We start from the raw sequence: 15,109 nt of genomic DNA, 5'->3' as shown, positions 1-15,109 counted from the left end.
CAGAGAAAGTATAATCATATATGAATTATATTTCCTTTTGAAATAAGTCCATAATCAAGAATTAACTGAATACTCATTTTACTTTTTTTAACTTTTTAAAAAAGTTTATTTTGAGAAAGAGAGCATGAACACGAGTGGGGTAAGGGCAGAAAGAGAGGGATATAGAGAGAATACCAAGCAAGTTCCGTGCTGTTCACACAGAGCCCAACACGGGGCTTGAACTCATGGAACCATTAGATCATGTCCTGGGCCAAAATCAAGAGTTGGACACTTAACCGACTGAGTCACCCAGACACCGCTAAATGTTCATTTTCATTATCATATTTGGTAGTCAAACATCTGCTATACTGCCAACATCCCTAAATATGAGTCCATTTAAACTCATCAGTTGTGAATAAAACCAAGAGGTTTCAATATCCTAAATGTCAAACTCAGTTATGGAAAATTAGTAATACTTGGTCCACACTAACAAAAGAAAACAGTAATATTTATATCCTAAAAATTAGGATAGTTAATTTCTATTTCATCTTGAAAGTTAACTGTACAGGAAGTTCAGAACTTTTCCTCCCAAGTTGTCCCCACATTTACATTAGCTTCCCATCATCTGTCACCAAGTCCCAACCAGCCTCCTGGTTCTCACTATGACACTAAGTCCCCTTAACTTGCGGTTACAGCAAGTATCTCAATCCTCTATAAAAAAGGAACAACCCTCTCACCTCACGACAACAAAGCATTCATATGCTACCTGCCAACCAAATTAGACGACAGATTATGATCTACTTTGAGAGAAAAAGGAAAGGAGAAAGATGAAGGACATCTGCATGCTCACGTCAAACTGGGGATCATTTTATGGGAGAATCAGAATTCCACTCAAATGTGGCTCTGTCCTTGAAGACTGTATTGAGGAGGAATATATTTAGAATTCCTTCACCCCTTTTGTAGAAATGATTCATGTCATGTTAAGAAAGACAACTGCAGCAATCAAGTCCCCTCTTTAAGGCAAGTCTAATCAGTGCCCAAGATGATTAGGACCACTTGGGCTTCCTTCTAGGACTGGATGAAGGGCAGAGTGGAAGGAGTATGTCTCTTGGTAACAGTGACCTTGGAGTTATTGCTTAGATTGCTTCCTGTATGCGGGCCCCAGCCCTCAGGCGTGTATGGGCAACCTATAAGACAAAGCCTTTCATCCTTCCCACTGAACAGGTAGAAAACTGAGGGTCATCGAGGCTAGGTATTATGCCAACAATGACCCAGTGAAAAGTGCCACAACAAGGCTCAAAATCTGGCCTCACCTTCCTAGCCATCTTCTTAACCATTTTACTCACCGGTTAAGCTTATAAGCACCTTTCTGACAACTGAGGTTTCATGTGGAGATTCCCTTAGCTCCAAATTCATATGTGAAGAACTTTCCCTCCCCACTGATGGCCAAGATTCCCACAGAGCCTCTCTCTTTAGAAAGCTCAGGATGAACAAAGAGCTATTTATATATATTTGTGAAAGAAAATTTATAAACTGGAACACTGGAACGGAAAACAATCTTGCAATATACATGAAGGAGCTCATCTTATAACCTCACTACATGAGGTAACCAAAACAATATTCAAGGAACACATTTAAAAAGCATTATGTATATTTATGACTGTGTAAGGGAGATAAAAATGAGAAGTATTTGCAAGTCTCCTTTAAATGCAGTTTAAAACCAATTAAGCAAACACTAGGTTGTGTGAACAATCATTGTAACTTCACGTGCCTAGTGTAGTACCTGACAGAGAATAACATTCAACAAATGGTTGATAAATGAGTAATGCACAAAAATCCCACTAGGAGAATGGATCATTTGTAAATGATGCCTACCAGTGTGGGGCTTTAGAGTTATCAGATCATTTTCATTTCTATTACTTCAATTCCACAAAAAATTGATTTTAACGTCGGCAAGCTATATAATTAACCTCTTTGCAAAGACCGGGGATATGACAGACCCAAGATTACAGAAAAAGTTAAGAATAAAGCAGACTAAAGTTCAGTCTGAATCTGATTCTTAATCAATGACAGCACAGTAAAAAATTCATTTCGAATAAGAATATATTCATCTTCTCTAAGTAGCCTCCCTCATTAGTAGAGTGTAATCTAAAGAAAAGTAGTAAACTTCTATAATTTTCTGAATGTGGAAATATACAGAGAAATTTTAATTTTTATACTTGAAGTCTTTTTGATATAGTCTATCTAGTTTTCTAGGTTTAAAACATGCTTACCATATTAGCCACTGGGGACCAGAGCGGGAGGGGGGTGGGGATCAAGATATTAAAAGCAAAGGATCCCTTTTGAGACATGTCAGCAAAGTAAAAGGCTAGCTGAGTTGATAACAAAAGCTTAAGCATTTTCTATCTTAAAAATAAGATTAAATAATAAAAAAATATCAAACTTGGGAAATTTCTAAAGTGCTTTTACAAACCACACAGGTAGAAAAAGTGAACATTTTCCAACTATCAAATTGAAGTTGAAATATAAATGCTGCTTCAGCTTCTAGGAGAGATGGAGTAGCTGACAGACAAGAGCTCTGAATTCTATGGGCCAACTAGAAAACCCAGATAAATATAGTAATCATCTGCTTGAAGGCAACAGAGAACTGCTGAGGAGAGAAAAGAACTTCAGAGAAGTGAGCTTCCCTCTCTAGCCAATTTTACCCTGGGACATGACAATTCTCAGCACTGGGAAAGGTAAAGTTTTGTGAAAAGCCTGGAGGACGATCACAGTGGGAAAAGAGAAGCCAGAAAGCATTTTGTGAGGGCTTAGGAGGCTTCAAGTATACATTTGGTTTCCTCATTGGTTCATGTGCCAAACACTGGGGTGCTGCACAGAAAGGGAGGCTTACAACCGAAACAGAAAGCTTATGAAAAGTAGAGCAGAGACATCTCAGGACATTTTAGAACCTACCAGGGAATAGTGCCTACAGAGTATACTAGACTATTAGGAAAACTTGGGAGAGCTAGATGAACAAGATATGATTTAGCCTCAGTTTAGCATAGTGCTTAAGTGGAGGACGACTGAATGCTTTCTAGAAGATATTTTCTGGAGCCTATGTACAGTTTATATACAATGTCTACCACTTAGTATAAAATTTCCAGACATCTCAAAAGACAGAGCCACATGATGAAACACCAAGGAGAAAAAGACAAAAGAATTAGAACCACACAAGATGCAGATAATGGAGTTAACTGAAAAGACTTTAAAATAATGATTAATATGTCCAAGGAAAGAGGAAAATATGAATAGAGATGAAAAGGTAAACAATCTCACCACAGAAACTGAACACATCAAAATTAAACTGGATGAAATTCTAAAAGGAGAAATATTTGAAATTACAAATTCCACAGATATATGTAACAATAAAGTACATTCAGCAAAAAAGTTACATTATTAACAAGGTACTTCCTCTAGATTCTGCTATCATAAGTGAATATTGTGCAACTACTTCTTAATACTTTCGATATAAACCATATTCTACATCAAGTATTTATTTTTAAAGTAATCATAAAAACACAACAACATAAACAAGCAACTTTTAAAACATGGGGCAAGGGGAAGATAGCCAGGTAATAGAAAAATAGGAAAATACATTCTAGGTAGAACAACTGTAAGAATAAAAGCACAGATACAAGAAAAATGATGTTATTTCCAGGACATACAATCCATCCAATACCACTAAAATCTACACAGTAAAGTGAACCTCTAAAATAGCAATATATGAGCTAGAAAGGGAACTAAATCACTAAGTCACAGTGAGGAGTGGGTGTCTTTAAATCATTATATACTTCTAGTTGCTAGGTAGAGGAAAAATTTAAGGAGTCAAGATTAAAAGCAGAAAGACCATGCAAGTAGCTATAACAGCCCAGGTAGGAAAGGTGAAGACCTAAGTTACAAAAGTAGTGGAAATACAAAAAGAACAAATCTGAGAAGCAGGTAGGATATTGTATCAGAAAAATTTTTTTGATTCCTTGGAGAAGGCTGAATGAAACCAGAAAAAGCCCTGGTTTCCAGTTAGGGTGGGATACATATATGGTGATGCCATTAACCAAGAACTGAACTACCACCTGGGTAGTGGGAGGAGGTTTCAAGGTGAAGCTCATAGATAAATCCAGGTTCAGACTTCTCAAATGTGAGGTGCCTGAGATACATCTACATAGATTTATCTTGCTGCTCTGAAATCAATTATCCCAAACTCAGAATTCCCTTATTCACTGGAAATACAAAACCTAGGTTTCAGAAGTATGGTAGGTAGAAAATTTATACTCCCCTCTCCCAAGATGTCCACTTCCTAATCTCCAGAATCTATGAATAATTTATATGGCAAAAGACACTTTACAGATGCAATTCAATTAAACACCTTGGCATGGTGAGATTTCCTGAATTATACAACTGAGCCCAATATAATCACAAGGGTCCTTATTAGAGAAATACAGGAAGATCCAACCAAGAAGAAGGCCACATGACAACAGAAGTGGGAAGAGGCTGGACTATGCGTGGAAGAGTGGAATGCAGGTGACCTACAGATGAACAAGGTAAAGAAACATATCCTCCCCTCAGAGCCTCCAGGAGCAACCAGCCCTGCCAACACTCCTTAGGCCTGTGAAATGAACTTTGGATCTCTAATCTCCAACACTGTATATAAGACAGGAAATGTATGCTTTTTATAAGAGACTAAGTTTGCAGTACTTTGTTACAGCACAATAGGAAACTAACACCAGGTTACAACATTCCTCTTGAAAATGAAGGCTAAACTCTGGTTTCACAAAGACTGAGACTTTGCGCCACCAAGCACATTAAAGAAAATCTTGAGGGCTGGAAAGGAGGGCAGGGGCGAGCAAAGTGTAAGGAGGAGAACTTGGGGTCTTTAGAATTGGGCCCAAGGAAAAGACTGCAATGAAATGTATCCAGTGGTCTGAGCCTCTCTCTCCACGGAGGATGTACTCCCTCAACCACTGACAGAGAGGCCTGATGTGGCCCAGTCCCACTGTCCCAGCACAGGTGGCCACAGCAAACATTGCTGAGTCCTCCCACATCCTCATCCACTGGCCGCCAGGCCTGATGTGGCCCAGCCCCACTGTCCCAGCACAGGTGGCCACAGCAAACACTACTGAGAAAGCAAATTAGGAAAACCTCAAACCCGTACTTTGAAAGCAAATGACTTATAGTCCCTTGGAGAGACTAAGGAGGTTATTCCTAGCTTCTTAAAAATTCTATTTATTTTCTAATCTTTGAACACCTTAAACAGACCCCACTTGCCAGAAAAAGCACATATATACAAGATTTTTCATTTAAGTTCCAAGGCCTCTGAGTTTAAAAACCTTTCTATTCTTATAAATGAGGCCTTCTCAGATAGGCAAATATTTAACTATTTCCCATAAAAATTTCTCTAGAAACTATATAAAAACGGTCTTTCTTCTCTTCAATTACCAGATAATGGAATTTATATTTGTAAGAGGAAAAATAAAAAATTGATGTTTTCTGAAAACTTCCAGTTGATTAAGTAACAAATATAGTCTCATCTAAGAGGCAAAAAAATTGAACACTAAGGAACAGAACGCTCATTTTCTCCATAACAAGGATTATACTTGAATACAATAGTTTATAAGTGTCACCTGATCTTCTAACACATGATGATTTCACCATTTTTTCCTATATTTAAGAGAAATAACTTTCCTAAAATTCATGGGCAAAATATATTCTGAATCTATTGTCCTATGAAGAGTCATCTGCCCAAGAACAAGATTCAAAAGCAAAGTGCACAAGGCACTGCATACGTGATTGAATCCAAATGTGAATCAGTCTTTCAAGAAACAATATGACATCAGGACCTAAAATTGCTAGTATCTACTAAGTACTTAATTTCTGAGAATCTCTTCTATCTCCGATCCAAGAATTCCACAAAATATTACTAATAAAAGTTCATAGTTTCGATGAAAAGTCTGTCAGATTGTTAAGCGAATATTCTAGAAAGCTATATTGTAGAAAATAATTACTTTGAGAATTATGCTTGTCTGTGATACTAATCGACGAAGCAGTAATTCAAAAAGCACTGTACCTTAAAGAAATATTTTTGCTATTTTTAACTCAAAGTAAATTTGAGTTGGCAGGTGGTGGAGGGTTTTTCAGATATATTGGTAATGATAACAATAATAGTGATAACACCAACAGCTGCACTTAATTTGCCTTTTAGAACACTGCCTCATACTCAGTATGTACTTTACTTGAATTAACTCCTTTCAGTTTCATAACTAACTTATGAAGTCCTAGAATCAGGCTTATTTTACAGATGTGTAGGAGTGGTTTCGTATCCTCCTGCTCATGGGCACGTAGCCACATAAGTGACAGAGCAAGGATTGAAACTCAAGCAATCCAGCTCCCACTGATGGCAGAAGGCAGTCCTGTTTCTCTCTAGTGGGGAAGACTCTCAACATGTATGGGCCAGAAATACAGCTGCGTCATCTGTAGCACTCGCAGTCCTATCAGAGTCCCTGCGTCCCCAAGGCTCTCGAAACGTTGCTTCATCAGGGCCCTATATCCACCCTAGTGTAAAGCTTACACCTAAGAACCTTCTAACTACCTCCAATGGCAGGACTGTGGCTTAAAGGGGTTTCTTTGAGGTGAAATTGAGGCTACCTTCCTGAGCTGCCACAGTGACAACACGAACTGTTCCTTCAGTTGGCACTTTTTCTAAGAGGTGGTACGAAGGGAATTGCCATAATAAGTCTCCAACTTACAATAGTGGGGAAATCTGGAAAGTCATTTCCTATGTCCCGTTAAATGGACAAACATGCTTAATTTCCAGAGTTGAGTTTTCTATCCAAAAACCTCCTCTCGTGGGGTCTACCCAAATAAATGCTTTATATAGGATTTTTGTTTAAAAAGAAAACAGATGAGAAAGCCAATGTTAGCTGGCTGTGACTAGGAATCACCTGCTTGAGCCCCCTCTCTCCCAACACGTGTAGCGAAAGGAATTAAAGTTTCAAAGAAAAAGTTAGCGACCGAGGTGGGACTAGAATAAACCCCTGACTCTCAGTCCAGACCATTCATAATGCTCTTCCTAGGCATCTGACCATGAAATCTGCCCAAAGCTCAATGGTATGGAAACAAAAGAGTATCATAAGTGTTATCAGAAATTATCCCTGCATATACTACTTATAAGTTGCAACTCAATATTATAAATTGATGTGTTAACTTTCAAAAGTACAACTACATATTTCAGGAATGGGAAAACACTTCTAAAAGCCAAAAAAATAACTGAAGAAGAATCAACAGGCAATTTATTACTTTTAAAGAGGCCTAAAAAAATCTTACAACTATTTCCAGTGCATAACAGAAAAATAGCAATAAGAAGGATAAGTACTCCTTTCCAATTATTCTAAAACTTTTGATACTAAAGCAATAATACAAAACAAAAACTGTACATAATTTGGTTGACCCTAAGAGCCTTGTCACCAATTAAGTTGCTTTCATTCTGAGAAGAGTTTTGCCTGAAACAAAAATACCATCTGTTTTACCTAAAACATTAAGATGTTCTATTTTCTTGTCATTTTAGAAATCACATCTGTAGCCATTTTCTGAAAAGACAGCATAAGACATTATATTTATGGGTGACTGCATAAGGAATGATGTTCAATCAAAATGTAATTTTCATCTACTGGGAGAAAATTTCATTTCTCCAATAGCTGTAATGCTATAACTTTGGAGGAACACATAATACATAAACAGGCTGATTTTCACGAATAAAAAGATCTTAAAAGTTAATGCAGTAAAATAAAGTTGTTTTGTTACTAAAGACAGACAAGGCAAATACCTTTGTATTCACTGTCTATGTCTTTGTCAACAACTGAAAACTATCTTGTGTGAGGTTTGTAGGTGAAAAGAAAAAACAACAATTTTTTATTGGTGCTAGTAACCCATCATATAAGAGGTAAAAATATGAAAAGAACAAAACACAAGCCACTTTTATTTCCAAAACACTTTTAGACACAGTATTGGTCCTGGGAAAGACATTCTACTCTACAATCCAATGAACCAACTGAAGATACAAAAACACTAGAAAAAACATCACTTACAGGGAAGGCAAACACAAAGTCACACGGGATAAAGAACACGTTGTAAAGAAAAACACACAAGCCATCCAACTATCTATAATACTTTGCATATATATTAAGTACCTACAAAAAAACCCCTAAATCCCAGGTATGTATTACTTTGAAAAGTAGCCTAATCACACATACAATTTTCTTGCCTAAAGTAAAATAAAATAAAATAATGCTGCTCTCCAAATAAGGATGAAATAAATAAGTCCAAAGGCTCTATTTAAAATTTTTCTTTTACCACAAAGTTGTGAAGTGTTCTGAAGTCCAAGATGGGCTTGAAGCCCTTCCTGACTTTTTCAGGATCAGGATACCTTCACTAAAATCCTTTTCCTTGTTCCTCTTGTAGTGCACGCTTTATTAATCTGCATTTAGAAGGAAAAAAAATCTGGTTCAGAAGAACAGAAGACTTTGAAATAGGCCATATTACTTCAGTCTTTCCTGTGAACTGCTGAGTTAATTAGCTGTATCTTAGCAATTTCAGAAGACATGATGGACATGAAGAGGAAAGAAGAGAGAGAACAGAGGACTCAATGTGCAAGAAACTAGAAAAAAATAAACAACTAAGGACTCTCTCTCATATCACTTCCCCCCACCCCAATACAAATCACTTTTAAAAATCACTCATATTCCAGATACTTAATTTACTTTATCACTTCTATAGAGTATTCGGTAACTCCAACAGGGGAAAAACTTGGTCACTACAGCAATAACAGAACAGAATCATTCAAGATTTGCATTGTCCAGCAGATATACCAAAACTAATGCCAGTTTTTCTTTGGTGCTATTTCATCTCCTTTCCCAAATTTTTCTTAGGTTCCACAAAGTTATGCATTTCCAAATACGATAACTGGAAATTTAAAAAATTTTTCCTAGATTACAGGTGGTAGTTTCTATGCTAACTCTGCCTTTATATTGTAAGGTAACAAAATGTCTCATGATAATTCAACATGTATAGAAACACATTTTTCCTCTCCATCTTCTGTACTTTCCTGATTACGATCCCTGATGGGGTAATTGCAAGATGTTGGAAGTAACAAAAAAAAAAATGCTTTAATGTCATTAGACAAACCACACAACTAAAACACCTTGTATAAACTTAATTCACTGTATAATAATCTGACAATAAACTAGAACCACACAGCTAGTTAAGAAAGTTTGATTTAAAGTATAAACAATAAAAAGGCAATTAAAAAACAGACTAACCAGGCAATTTAGCAGGTGTTCACTAAACAACATAACTACTTTGCCACTGCTTTTCAAGAAATAAAACCCAAAACTATAATTTCAAATGCAGTCTGTTCAACCACTTCCACAGATAAAATCTAAAGCTAATAAAATCTAAAATAATTTTGTACCTAGGAACAAAATCACAGTAGACTAATTATAACAGCCTGCGAAGGAAGATTCTTTTTAAGTTTACATAAAATTGATGAAAAGAATGATTTAAGATGCCATGCCCTGAAAGCAGTAAGGAGACAAACTCCATCCACACTGTAAATCATTTAGAAATCACTATGCGAGAATGATAGCAGGCTACTGATAAACATTTTCTTCAAACTTCTAAATGATAGGAAAAATGTAAATAATAACTATACAGTTATATTATTTAAAGTTGCCTATTATAAACCTTAAAGAGCCTAATGCAAGATGTGTAAAAAGTATTATTTTAGGAGGTGCAAGAAAGGATTAAGAATTTCTTTTTTAATTCGGATAATGTGGAAGCCTAAAGCATAGTCAAGAAGCTAGAATCCTAGTAGACAAGTAGAGTTAAGGCAAGGACGCTCGCAAAGAAGAAAGTCAATACTTAAATACCTCTGTGCTTATGGAATGTGATACAGTGGGTGAAGAGTCAGCACTACTTGCAAAAAGTTCTTCAGAAAGACATTTTTCAGTATTTTGAAGGGATGGAAAGCAGGACAAAGAGGAAAAGGTGAGGCACTCAAGCATGATGCTAATAACAATCCAATGAAGAGTTCTGGTGCTTTCTGCTATACTGTGTCTTTATTAGGCAATTTGCTAATTATTTTAAACTAATTATTTCATAATTCCTCTAAACCATTACTGTATAAATCTACAATCTCTAGCTGTAAAATCCAATAAACCTCTGAAAATCAAGTTTTTCTTTATTTTATTTTTATTTTTATGTTTGTTTATTTTTGAGAGACAGAGAGAGACAGCATGAGCAGGGGAGGGTTAGAGAGAGAGGGAGACACAGAACCTGAAGCAGGCTCCAGGCTCTGAGCTAGCTGTCAACACAGAGCCTGACACAGGGCTCAAACCCACGAACCGTGAGATCATGACCTGAGCCGAAGCCAGAAGCTGGAAGCTTAACCGACTGAGCCACCCAGGTGCCCCAAGTTTTTCAAAATTCATTTGGTGGCAAGACCTGAACTGACACGAAGCCACATATAATTATTCCACTTGATCTTAATATTCAGAAATTTTAAGTTATTTGATAAGCCCTGTCCCAGACCAAAATATTGTTTAAGCAATATGCCATATATGCATATTAAGTTCCTAAAATTTAAAAAATTCTGAATTCACGAAGAGATCAGGTAAAGGATTAAGGATTTTATTTAGAGGTAGGCTATACAGCAATCTAAGTCATAGACTACTTATTGAAGACATCCTATCTGTGTAGGTTCTGAGCCAAAAACAAAACAAAAAACCAAAAAACAAACAAAAACCCAAACCTAAAAACCAACAAGAAATGAAAGGAGAAGGAAAACACGAACACATCCCAGCAGTGTTACACAAGGCAGGAATACAAAATATAGTCATCAAATGACTATCTGAACTCAGGAATAAGTATATTTTAACATGACAGGTCACTAAGAAACAGTGAACATTTAAGAATATTGTTTTTGTTTTAGTTTTTGTAATATGTGAACACCCCTAATCCCAACAGGACATACGCATTCTTACTTTATCTGTCTTCCAATTCTTGATTTTGCAATATCTAATTAAGTTCTGGTTTTGGAATAAATGGAAAACCTGTTTCTTAATAAAACTGTGTAGGATATGATTTTTCTACTTAACTGGTAGAACAGTCTTGAGAACAAGTTTTTAAAAAGCTTCTAGCACCCAGGACTGATTTATTCAGTGTACAGAATACAACTCCAGTCTGAACTGAAGAAGGCAGGAAAGAGTAAATGATCAGAAAACACAGTAGTGGCCTGGGGTCTAGATAATGAACCTAATAGTAGGTCATATTAGTTGCCTACCCAATAGCTATTCTCATATTTTCCTTTACTGACAGAAATTCAATTTTATTCAGGATGACAATAATCTTAGCTTTAAAAAGAAAAAAAAAAAAAAGCTCTTGATTCTCCATACTTGAGGTGGCCATGTAACAGTTCTGGCCAGTGAAATGTAACTAGAATTCAGTAAGTGGAGCGTCCCAGAAAATTAATAAAAGTCAGCACACTCAAGTGGCCTAACTTTCATCCTTTGCTCATGCTCCCCACTCCTAGTTGGAACACAATGCAATGTCTGCAGAAGCAGGCACAACCTTGAGACCATGAGAACAACCACTACAAGCTAAGGCAGGGCTGAAACATAAAAAGGGCCTTCCTGATCCTTTAAGGACCTCATGGAACAAATCAGAAGTCCTGAACTACCTACTTTGAAACTCATACCTAAGAAAAACAAACTGCTTTCTTGTGAAGCCAATGTAGTAAGGTTTTTGTTACATGTAGTTGAATGCAATCTGAAGTGAAACTCTATACCCACAAGAAATGATATTGAAGTACCAAAAACTCATATTAATCTTAAAAGAAGATAACACTGAATGCAGGATGATTCTCTTAATGCAAAAATTTTCCCATAAAGATCAATCACTATAGACATACTCTTCCTTAGAGGGTTGCTTAGTTCTAAATCTGTTCTTAACTGCCCATCAAATACTACACACAACTTCTCATAATTGCTACGTTCTCGACCTCAATTTTTAGTTACCAATTCAGCAAACACCTCCAACCAAGCACTTGTTCCTTATTTCATTCAACCAACCATTTGTAACTTCTTCTATTCAAGCAAGTCATCTTCATTTTCTCCATGGAACTTGAAAGGCAGATTTCTTAAAAACTTAAGCTCAAACCTCAGAATTTACCAAACTCTCTTTATCACAAAAAGATAAGCTAATGTAGGCATTATTTTTAACTTTATATAGAATTTTGTGAACATAAGAGTATCTGACCAATTCCCTCCCTCCCAGTTATCGTCAATGAACGTTTAAGCATTTTAAACATTTAAAGTATTTGTTCAGATGATAAAGCTGAGAGACATATTTTGCCTACAGTTCTCTTCATCTCTATATAGGATTACTTCTGTAGGATAGATTTCTTCTAGTGCAATGCCTGGCACATGTCAAGTTACTTTCCAGAACTTTGCTAGGTGTCATGTTAAAATGATGAGCAAAACCCAACCTATGCCTTCATGGGATTTATAGCAAGTTCCTTCAGCAGAATATTATGCATGTGCTAAGTGGGACAATAGTGCTTAAACACATAGTCACATGGGAACATATAAGAGTGACACCTAGTCTGACTCAAGAGTATCAGAAAAAGGTTCAAGGAATGTAACATCTAAACCGAGTCCTAAAAAGAGAATCAGGAATTATGTGTGTGTGTGTTTGTGTGTACACACATGCATGTGTGCATATGACTGGGGATGTGGTGGGAGGGGGTTTTGTTTTTTGTTTCTAGGCAGCAACAGTCTAGAAGTAAGAGAACACAGTATGTCAAGAGAACCGAAAATTGAAGGGCTGAAGCACACAGTGCAGGCCGAGGTAAAGTGAAAGCTGACGCTAGAGACATCAAAATGCAGACACACAATTCAAGTTCAAGAGTCTGTGAGTTTATCCTTAGGGCAATGGAGAAGAGTTTTGACCAGAGAAGTTGGAACATCATTGCTAGTATCTGTTATAGGCCTATGAAATACTAGATTCTATACTATTGCGTTCACATAGGTAATCTTAATTCCTTCAACAAATGTAGGAGGGACACCTGTTACTGGGGTGTCACCATCACCCATGGGGGGAGACAGTAACAACCTAAAGTAAGGTACTTGCACTGAAGATAAGGAGAAGTGGACAAAACTGCGATGCATTTAGAAAGCAGAATGAAAAGAGACAAAGATGACCAGGGTTAATCCTGAAATTTATTAGCCAAATGAATATACCTTTGAGAATAAAATGGGACACTAATGAAAAACTGAACTACATCCTCACTCTAAAACGGAGGCCCAGGTAACTGGAGGAAAAGGTAACTGGAGGAACAAGGCTAACATTTTATTGAAATGCTTGGGACCAAAGAGTGGGTTTGAGCAGAGACAAGGAGTCCCATTTTAAACACACGGAGATGGAGGTACAAGTGAACCATCCCAACGGAGCTATCCATCTGGCCCGTGGGCAGAACTCTGGAGACTTCTCTCAATAGAGATACACGGGTGGTGAGTCAACAGTACGCTGACAGTAAATGAAGGCAATGGAGTAGGAAATCTCACTCTCACCAGGAGCTTTTATCTTTTAAATCTTCCTGAGGCAAAACAATTATTTATTTAAGATCTCTTATATGCAGTTGACTCTCTACCTCTTTGAGATGTTAACATAATCTGAAGTTACAGATCTGTATTCCTGTCGATTTTTCTACAGTACACATCTGCCCTCAGTTTTGGTAACCAAATTTACACCGATGATTTGGATTTCATGATGTCTCATTACTTCAATGCCTTCTCACTTTTCACTCAAACATTAATCAGCAGAGTTGACATTACCAAGAAAATTTTAAAGAGTACCTATGGTACATTTTATAAGTGTTTTCATATTCAAAAATGTCTTTTTCTTGTTGCCTTCACATATGAAAGAGAACTGGGAGTATAAAATGATTTCAAAACTCCACAGTCTTCTCATTACCGAGAAGAAACCTCAGTCAGTCTTGCTTTTGTTCCATATTATACATTATCTGTCTTTCACTTTTACAGTATATCCTTTTCCTTTTAATTGAACTAAGTTACCAAGACACATCAGGGTGACTCTCTTTTCATTTCTATTATCCAGAACTTCACCCTTTTCATCTATAAAGCGAGACCTTCTCGGCTCAGAAAACTTTTCATCAATTGTATCTTTGATCATTGCCTCTGCTCCATTTTTTTCCCTGAAGAAAATCTCTAAGTCTTTTGTTAAAATCTTGTTCTCCATGCCTATCATCTTCGATCCTGTTGTTTCCACTCGTCTTCCTTTGCACTGCATTCTGGCAAAACGTCTCATGGGTTTTTTCTGTTATGTCACTGGACATGCTTACACAATGTCAGCCTCATTCTTCAGCACCACTAATGAAGATGCTGTCTCATCGCACCCCCAACAATAACCTTTCCTTTTGTCACTGCCCCGTGCCGGCTGTCCATCTTTTCATTTCAGCTCTCCGCTTTCTGTTTCAGGTTTCTTACAGATTATGACTCGAACCTTTTGAGAATGACAAAGAGGTTTTTGTGAAATGTTTTTCTAGTCTCTGTAACAAATTATTTTAAAAGGCAAATTGTTCTGAGTCTTCTTGTGCCCCTACTTTATGACATTGTATAGGGCCTGTGCACAGACTTCCCACTATAACGTTCCATTTATTTATCTACCCTCACAGAAATGTCTATTTCTGTGTATACTACACCTTGTGTATGCTAAAGGTGCCCTTGTCTTTATTCTGGGATTGGCTGAACTCTCTCTCTTATTCCAGAGCTGGTGGTTTTATTTATTTATTTATTTATTTATTTATTTATTTATTTATTTATTTATTTATGATAAGTATTTGTTGAGCACCTATACTGTGCCAGGTATTTGCCAGGGGATTCAAAAGCAAGTAAGTTCTCTGTTCTTATGGAGCTAATATTTTAGCAAGGGAGATGGACAGCAAGAAACAAATAAAAAAACCAGTTTGTTAATAATGCCTGAATGCATAGAGGCATGCATAGAGGCAGCCTGAATGCAAAAA

General features: G+C 36.8%; 1 protein-coding gene and 1 long non-coding RNA gene across 5 annotated transcripts in view; one reads left to right on the top strand and one right to left on the bottom strand.

The window, feature by feature from the left end:
- The window catches only part of MAN2A1 (mannosidase alpha class 2A member 1), a 160,286-nt gene that overhangs the window by 52,415 nt on the left and 92,762 nt on the right, over window positions 1-15,109 (bottom strand). The window lies entirely within an intron of this gene.
- The window catches only part of LOC115294714, a 28,435-nt gene that overhangs the window by 610 nt on the left and 12,716 nt on the right, over window positions 1-15,109 (top strand). The window lies entirely within an intron of this gene.

The sequence above is a fragment of the Suricata suricatta genome, chromosome 6, assembly GCF_006229205.1.
Source record: "Suricata suricatta isolate VVHF042 chromosome 6, meerkat_22Aug2017_6uvM2_HiC, whole genome shotgun sequence".
Lineage (NCBI taxonomy): Eukaryota > Metazoa > Chordata > Mammalia > Carnivora > Herpestidae > Suricata > Suricata suricatta.
Note: the sequence above shows the minus strand (reverse complement) of the source record. Positions and strands in the feature narration are given on the sequence as shown.